This window comes from Triticum urartu, chromosome 7A (assembly GCF_056163025.1).
Source record: "Triticum urartu cultivar PI428250 chromosome 7A, HENAU_Tu73, whole genome shotgun sequence".
Lineage (NCBI taxonomy): Eukaryota > Viridiplantae > Streptophyta > Magnoliopsida > Poales > Poaceae > Triticum > Triticum urartu.
In genome coordinates, this window is record NC_141879.1 from 15,449,456 (window position 1) to 15,458,185 (window position 8,730).

At 47.2% G+C, this 8,730-nt stretch overlaps 2 pseudogenes; both read left to right on the forward strand.

Annotated features, from left to right (window-relative positions):
• Positions 1-244: 244 nt before the first annotated feature.
• LOC147956966 (cysteine-rich receptor-like protein kinase 40) lies at positions 245-1,398 on the forward strand (annotated as a pseudogene).
• Positions 1,399-6,466: 5,068 nt separating this feature from the next.
• Positions 6,467-7,672, forward strand: LOC147956967 (F-box protein At5g18160-like; annotated as a pseudogene).
• Positions 7,673-8,730: the final 1,058 nt, after the last annotated feature.

Sequence of the window (8,730 nt, forward strand, 5' to 3'; positions counted from 1 at the left end):
CTAACTACTAATCAATGTGAAGACTTTTCCAGAAATGCGACAGTAATGAGAGGCAGCTTGACTGAAGATTTTTCTACATGTGCAGGTTCATGGAATATATCAACTCGTGACCACACCCACTTCCCCTCTGCCTGTTTCTCCACCCCCACAACCTTCCTGTCAGATTCTTCTCAGGCGAGGGAAGGAGCTCTGCCCCTATCAAAACAGAAAGTGGACCAGGGAGGGAGCTGTGTCCAACACCTAGATGGCGGGTGGCAACCAACACGGTGAGAAGGCGTTCCATGACGAGAGTGCGGATCCAGTTGATCTACCTTTATCGCTTCTCAGGGCCATCACAGAAAACTTCTCCGAGGATCAAATAATCGGCAGGGACGGGTTCAGGGCGGTTTACAAGGTATGCATGCAGCAAACCCTCCACTCCAAATTAACCAGCTGATAGCCACAATTTAGTTGACACAGATTCTATGTGCTCCTCACGGAGTGCTTCCAAGTAGTGGCACCGTTGCCTGTGAAGAAGTTCTTTAGAGTTTTGATATGGACAAGAATTTCAAGAGCGAGGTCGCCTGTCTCATGGGGGTCAAGCACAAGAACGCGGTGCGATTCCTTGGGCACTGCTCAGACACGCAGCACATGATGGTGACGTACGACGGAAAGCTTGTCTGCGCAGAAGAATGGGAGAGGCTGCTCTGCTTCGAGTACCTGCCCAGAGGGTGCCTTGCTGACTATCTCTCCGGTAAAATCACACCAGCCTTTTGAAATTCGTCAATTCAGCCTATCTCTCCGCATATAGTGCTAACTATTTCTTGTACTGTATACTCCTTGCAGATGCATCTTGTGGACTTGAGTGGACAACACGTTATCAAATAATATTGGGGGTCTGTGAAGGCATACATTATCTTCAGCAACAGTGTATTATTCACACGGACCTCAAACCTCAAAATATACTATTGGATGACAACATGCTGCCCAGAATTGCGGATTTCGGTCTGTCACGGTGCTTAAGTGAAAGAAGGAGTCGCGCTATTACTAAAAACATGATTGGGACGAGGTATGCTGGCAATTATCTTTGAGAACTTGATACCTTTATTAGTTATCTACCAACATTTTTACATACACTTTGTTCACTGATCGAACAAACTACACCAATTTTTATGCAGGGGATATATGGCACCGGAAGTCATAAATAATGGAGAAATCACCTTCAGGACAGACATATTTAGTTTGGGTGTAATAATCATGGAGATCCTTATGGGACATAAGGAGTGCTCTAATGCTAAGGAGGTAATAATGCTGCTATAGGTTCAAAAAAAAAAGACAATGTAGTTGGCCTGTTAGCTCTAATGTCAAGACCTACATATTCAGTCAGAGTATCTAATGAACAGCCGAATTTGCAAGTGACATGATTTGAATGTTGTCTTTGTAACGATCTTTGACAAATAAAAAACAGAAATAAAGATGGTTCTAATATCTGAAGTCATTATGTGCATTGAAAGACCAATAACACTAAAATTGATGAAGCGGAAAATTTGAAATTGTTTATGGTAGGTATCATTGCATTTGCTCTTCAATCCTAAGTGTTCTCTTTTTAATATTCTAAAATGCATCATCTTTTCGTAACTCACTATGGCGCGCTGTCAAATTGGCAGGTAGTTGAAAGTTGGACGAGCAAGTTTGGAGCGTCAAGAAGCCAGACAACAATGGAGCAAGTAAAACTATGTGCTGAGATAGGGATAAAATGCATGAATGTTGACCCAGCGAATAGGCCAGCTACATGGTTTATACCCCGTGAATTTGAAATACTGGGTGAATTGAAAATTTCAAACTGCTCTCCAAACGCGCTTTAGAATCTCCGGACTGGCAAAACCGCCGAACGAACATCACCCTGCATTGTTTGTACACTTATCTTTCTTTTAACTATGTTTTAGTTCGATCGAACATATGAATAAAGAGGTTCCACAGTTCCACTCCATGTCGAGTTCATACGATTTCTTGTGTTCTCTTCTGATCAGTAATTCTGATCCCCTTGGAGGACACTCGGGGCTGCATCAACCTTTTTGGTATGTCGCAACCTAACATACTCTAGCCACCCTTTGCTCTTTGTTCTTTGCAAGGTGTTCCACGATGTGCAGTGCCCACTCTTTGTCTCCAACTACAGCCGCAGTCCGACCGTCCAGTTAGCGGGAGCCAAAGCTAACACTAACCTACACGTCATTGGACACAGCTCAAAAAATTTGCAGGTATAAAACAACTTAACAATTCAAACTTACCAAAAGTTTCTACAAGTTTTTATTTGGCATCCCAAGCACATTACATTAATTACTACACTAAATGCTAGTCTATCATCAAGTCGATGGGGTAGCTTGCGGCAACATCACGAGCGTGGCTAGGACTTTGGCGAAGAAGCTTTCAGGCTGGACTGTCTCCCCCATCGATGTTGAAAACCGGATAATACGCCTTCACCAAGGCACCCTTCTCAAGTTTCCGGCTGCTGGCACTTTTGTATCTGGTCCAGGCTCTCCATCAACCCACAGGATAGCATCTAGAGGCTACTGTTGATCCGCTCATCTGGTCAAAGGCAAGCAAACATTTCCTGCCTCGCCTTCTTGGCGTTCGCCAATGTTTGCGAACTTGGACCAGAAGGCATTGGCAGCCCCTGTCGCCGTCTCCGTGTCACTCAGCTTTTGATAGTGTAGTGCCGCTTTCCTTAAGGCAAGTTCTTTTGGTTACTTTTTTGTGCTTCTAGAATAAGCTAACTCCTACCCAGTTTATTTTAGAAGAACAACCATGATCATGGCTATGCCCAATGGCAGTGTGGCCTTGATCAGTGCATTGATCGGTTTCTGTACAATTAGAGAGCCAATATTTATTTGAACCCAAAAATCCGTTTGGTCAATGGTTATGACCACGAAGTCTCAGAAACCTCCTTATGCCCGCGTTTTGTTACGAGTAGGTTAGGGTCATTTGGATGGGTAGCCGCTGCCTTTATAGACATTAACACGCTTCTTTCCTTAACAGCAATTTGAGGTGGTACTAATCCGATTCTATCTAATCCATGTCTCGAAAAATAAAAATAAAAGGATAGTGACGTCCTCGAAGCGAAGAGCCGCTGGCCGCGTCCCCGTCCCCGTCCCCCGTAGCCGACCTAAACTTTTTAAGGTACCTTTCCTGACTGACCATGGCGAAGATCGCCACCACCGACTACCTGGTCCATGATTTCCACGGCAAATAAATTCTTATAAAGTAAGTGGTACAAGCAATTCCTACCTTTTCCCTGTCATTTTTCAAATTGCCTCGAGGTTTGTGTCAACATATCACATCAATGGTGAGGATGTTTTGGTGGGGGAGTAAAGAAGGAGAAAGGAAAACAGCTTGGGTATCTGGGACACTATGATAATGCCAAAGTACAAAGGGGGGGCTAGGGTTCAGAGCCTTGGAGCTTTTCAGCATGGCCCTTTTGGCTCGAAAGGCACGGCGGCAAGTGCAAGAGCCAAATTCGTTAAGTGCCCGAATTATCAAGGTGGTTTATTTCCCTGACAAGGATGTTCTTACAGATGAGGTGGGTAATCGTCCATCACAAATATGGAGATCGATTTTTGAAGGAAGGGATGTTCTTTTCCCGGGCATGATCAAGCGCATAGGAGATGGAAAGGACACAAACATATGGCACGATAACTGTGTACCAAGGGATCACTGTCTACGCCCTTCGGCCGTGCTTCAGAGCTGATTTTCCCAGTTACAAAATCTTTGAACATGCAAGTTCTGGAGAAGTTTCTGCTGCCTATGGGTATCGAAGTGGTCAGGCAGATTCCCCTAAGTCACATTGACCAGAGGAACTTCTGGGCTTGACGCTATGAGAGGACGGATGTGTTTTTCTATGATCTGCGTACAAGCTCTTAATTGATACAAAAAAAAGAGGCGAGGGAGCTGGTTAAATGGCAACACATGAGCTTCAGATACGGCTGCACAAGAACAAAGCTGGAGGAAACTATGAAGGTCCCAGTGCTGCCAAAATTACGCATCTTTGTGTGGCGCTTCGCACACTATTCACTACCGACAGTTGACGAACGTGTTCGCCGGTGTATGTCGACGTCCGCGGTATGCTTTTGTGTAAAGCAGCATTGGATTCGTGGAGGCATAGTCTACTGGACTGCAATAGGGTGTGGGCGGTGTGGTCTTTGCGTGAGGATGCTATTATTGCCCCGCTCACTTATGATGAAACGAGCGATGCAAAGCTCAGCAACACTCTGAAGGCTGGTCAGTTCATCGAGGTACTAGTCACGTTATGGGCTTTGTGGTGAGCGAGGAGGAAGGCCATCCACGAAAGCGAGTTTTAGAGCCCGCTCTTTACACACCTATTTATACAAGGTACTTGGACGAAATTTGTGGCTGTGATTTTATGCAGAAGAAAGCAGGGGCTGCTTCATCATTTCCTTCCCAATGACCAGCTCCAATTTAGAGATGGGTGCCACCATCAGATGATGCTAGCAAGCTCAATGTGGATGGTGCAGTAGCAAAAACTGTAAACAAGGGAGCAGTTGCAGTTATTTGCAGGGAGGCCCCAGGCAACTATATGGGAGCATCAGCAATGGTGCTCGATGGAGTACTTGACCTGGAGCTCCTTGAAGCACACGCGTGCAGAGAAGCGCTAGCACTGAGTGAGGACTTGATGCTACGCAATATCTGGATCGCGTCTGATTGTCTGAGAGTCGTCAAGGAGATAAATTCGGGACAAGCGTTTTCAGATTACTGCATGATCGTTAAGGAGTTTAATTCTCGAACGCTTAGTTTTAAGGCATGTGAAATATGCCATGAACGGTGTGGGCAAAATGTTGAATCTCATAGATTTGCTAGGATGGCAACAACTTTAGAGGTTGGACGCTGTATTTGGTTGACGGCACCCCCGCCGAACCTGTGTATCCCTCTATCTTTAGCCATCTGAAATAAAAGACGCCATTCTTCTAAAAAGAAAGTTGGTGCCTTGGAAATCTGCACTGAACTGGCTCCTCCCAAGACTCCATCTCACGCACGGGTCCTCCCAGCACAAGTATACAAGTATGAAGGACAAGTCTCTTGGCGGTGGCACACCCTAGGTCCATGAGGTACACCAGCATCGAGGGAGTTCGTCCACCCTGCCTTGGACGACAGCCGTCCGGGGACGCTGGTTGTAGTTGTGCCGCCTTCGGGGAAACTCATTCATCGCGGTGGACACCGGTGCCCGAGGATGTGGCCAGCGGCGGCAGTGGCGGGAGCGATACTGTCGTGGGGATAAGAGTGTTGGCGCCGCCTCCTCGCGGCGCCGCTTCTTATTCTTCCTCGAGCTGCCTCGCACAACTCTCTCTCTTTCTTTGTCTCTCAACACAACACACACACACCAAGGAAGAAATCCAACCGGCTTTGCCAAGAGGCCTTTCTCCTTGGTCACACGAGGGGCTACATCTTTTCTCTAGCCCTCACGACCTCCTCCTTTCTCATTAACTCAATGCAACACTTATATACACCAGGGGTTGCTTGACATGCCAAGCCAGCCGCCACACCCGGTCGCACTAACCCACTATACACTCACGCACTAACTTGGCCGGCACACTCGGCCACTAACCAACTCACGCATGCACATAAACAAACTGCTCCACCACTCATGCCACTACATGCATGCTTTCTACTAACTACATCCCTACTCTCGGCTAACAAACTCATGCAGCCTAATCGCTACTACATGCACGCCTATGCCCGGCCCTTGCTCAACCTCTTCTTAACGGCCAAAGGACTAGGCCAACTCAACATGCACGTAGAGCGCCACGCTCCAGCCTTCGTCACACTTGCCGTGTCACACGGCCACGCTGCCTCGCGCAGCATTGCAGCCTCACGCTGCAATCGGCATCTTGCTATCGTCGCCGTATCGCACGACGTCTTAGCATCTCGCCTTCTCCCCACGCCTCCCCTGAAGCTTCACCGGACTAGCTACTCTCTAACCTATCCAACATGCATAACAAAAGCAAACTTAATATGCAGATACATGAATCAAGATTAAACCTAACAAAGAGGTGCTGGTAGAGATAGCAGCGTGGAGTAATGAAGGAGGAGGACAACGGGTATATGGGTTCATGTGTGTACAATGGCTCAATTAACCCGAGGCCAGCCCAATCAACCAGACGCCTCAGAATATAAGACATCTGACCCAATTCGCGGTTATTGGGCGTGGTCCTACATGGATCCAACGGACAAGTATGATTAGATCACGAGATCAGACGACTCTATATATCCAATACAAGTCTCGAAAAATAAAAATAAAAGTATAGCGTCCACCGTAGCCGCCCTAAACTAAGGTACCTTTCCTGACTCACCACGGCGAAGATCGCAACCACCGACTATATGGTCGATGATTTCCTAGCCAGATCGAGGATTTCCTCCCTCCTTTTGCAGATCCCTGTCCCGGTCTCCCCTGCCTACTCCCTCCAAATTCTGCTCCATGGAGGCGGAGACGGAGAAGGAGAGGAGTCTCGAGAAGAAGACCAAGTCGGGGCTGTACAGGTGCAGCCATCCGGGGGCGACGGCGGAGGCGGCCGCGCTGTTCACCGACGACCTCATCCTCGAGATCCTCTCCCGCCTCCCTGCTAGATCCCTCCACCGCTTCAAGTGTGTCTCCCTGCCCTGGCGCTACCTCATCGCCGACCCAGCCAACCGCAAGAAGATGCCCCAGACCCTTGCCGGCTTCCTCTACACGTCCTTCAACGGCAGCGGGTATCGCCACCACTTCGCCAGCGTCTCCAGCGGCGCAGCTCCGTTCGACCTTTCCCTTCCTTACCTGCAGCTTAACAAGTACAAGGACATGGCCCAGGTGGACACTTGCAATGGTCACGTTCTCTACCGCGGCTGCACCAAGAAGGCGGCCCCTTGGGATTGGGCAGAGGATGATTGCCGTTTTGTGGTGTGCAATCCCGCCACTGGTAAGTGGCTCGAGCTGCCCCCTAAGCCTTCGGCGCCGGCAATCAGATATAGCCATACTGCAGCTCTGGCTTTTGATCCGACAGTCTCGTAGCATTTCCACGTTCTTCATTTTGAGGAGGACTATCTAGCAAATTATATGACAGGAGTGAGCATCTACTCGTCATGGACAGGAGCTTGGAGTCGCAGGGATAGTGGGATGGTTGAGAAAGCGGCGCCGTTCTTCAGGTGTAAATGTGTCTTTGTCGGCTATATGATGTATGTGATTGGCGAGCTGGAGGACATCAACACCGGCAACGAGTTTGTGGTGGTGGGGGTGGACGTGGAGGGGAAAGAGTGGAAAACTGTCCGTGTGCCATACTGTTCGAGATTTTGTATGATTGGATTGTCGCAGGGATGCTTACACTATGTTGTAGCTACCTATGAAAGCCTAGTTCCTGAGATAACACTTTGGTGCCTCAAGGATTGTAACAGCAAAGAATTCGTCCTGAAGCATACCGCCAGCATGGATATGCTTCTGAGCATGACTAGGATGAAGTACAGGGTTGTTGGGATTCATCCAGATTGCGACACCGTTTTCTTGTTTTCATATGGAGGTGCTACCTTGGCGGCGTGCGATATGCGGCGACAGAAAGTTGGTCGTATCATTAATCTTGAGAACAGCACACAACAATTTCTACCCTATGTTCCTCTCTTCTCAGAGCCATTAGCAGATGCAGATGAGCAGTAGTTTCTTACCTTTGAAGTTCAAACCACCCTTGTGCAAGAATTGACTCCTCTGTCGGCTGAAGTATTTATCTATGTACTTTGGAATCTGCTTGCCACTAATTTAGCTGGTGCTCACACTCCTGTTTGCTTGATTTGCAGTTCAGAGCAAATGCCTGCTAAACCTACAGATTGTTACTCTTGTTCTTGTTTACCTAGCACTGGTTGGCTGTTGTTCTGGACATGTATGAGTTGCACAGGCCTTAATTATACTGTAATCAGCCTTCTTATCCATAACAATCAGTTATTATGATTATTCTAAATCTTAGTGCAGATTGTCGACCAGGGTAGTTTACTAGAACGTTCAGTCATAACTTATTTTTCGACCCCATTTTGCCCTGATGCTTCTGTTAATGAACAACTTAGTTAATCATGGTTTAGGAGAATAAGTTTGGCACACAAACAGTTCACCATCATATGTCTTCGTGCAGAGAATGGGATCTAGGGAACCAAGTATGAAGCCTTTGCTCTTCAGGAAGTATTTGAGTGTGTCATACCAGGCCCGAGGGGCTTGTTTGAGGCCATACAGTGCCTTGTTGAGCTTGTATACCATGTCATGATGTTTTGGATCTTCAAACCTAGGCGGTTGTGCAACATACACTTCTTCTTCAATCTTGCCATTGAGAAAGGCACTCTTCACATCCATTTGATATAGAAGTATGTTATGATGATTTGCATAGGCCAGCAGTATACGTATGGCTTCAAGTCTAGCCACAGGAGCAAATGTTTCATCGAAATCAATGCCTTCCACTTGAGTATATCCTTGAGCAACAAGGCGAGCTTTGTTTCTGACGATTTGACCATGCTCATCTTGCTTGTTGCGGTATATCCATTTGGTTCCTATTATATTGTGCTTCCGTGGATCAGGACGCTTAACCAGTTCCCATACATTGTTCAGCTCAAACTGTTGAAGCTCTTCTTGCATAGCTTGAATCCATTCAGGTTCCATGAAGGCTTCTTCAACTTTCTTGGGTTCTGTAATTGAGACGAATGCGAAGTGCCCACAGAAATTTGCCAGTTGAG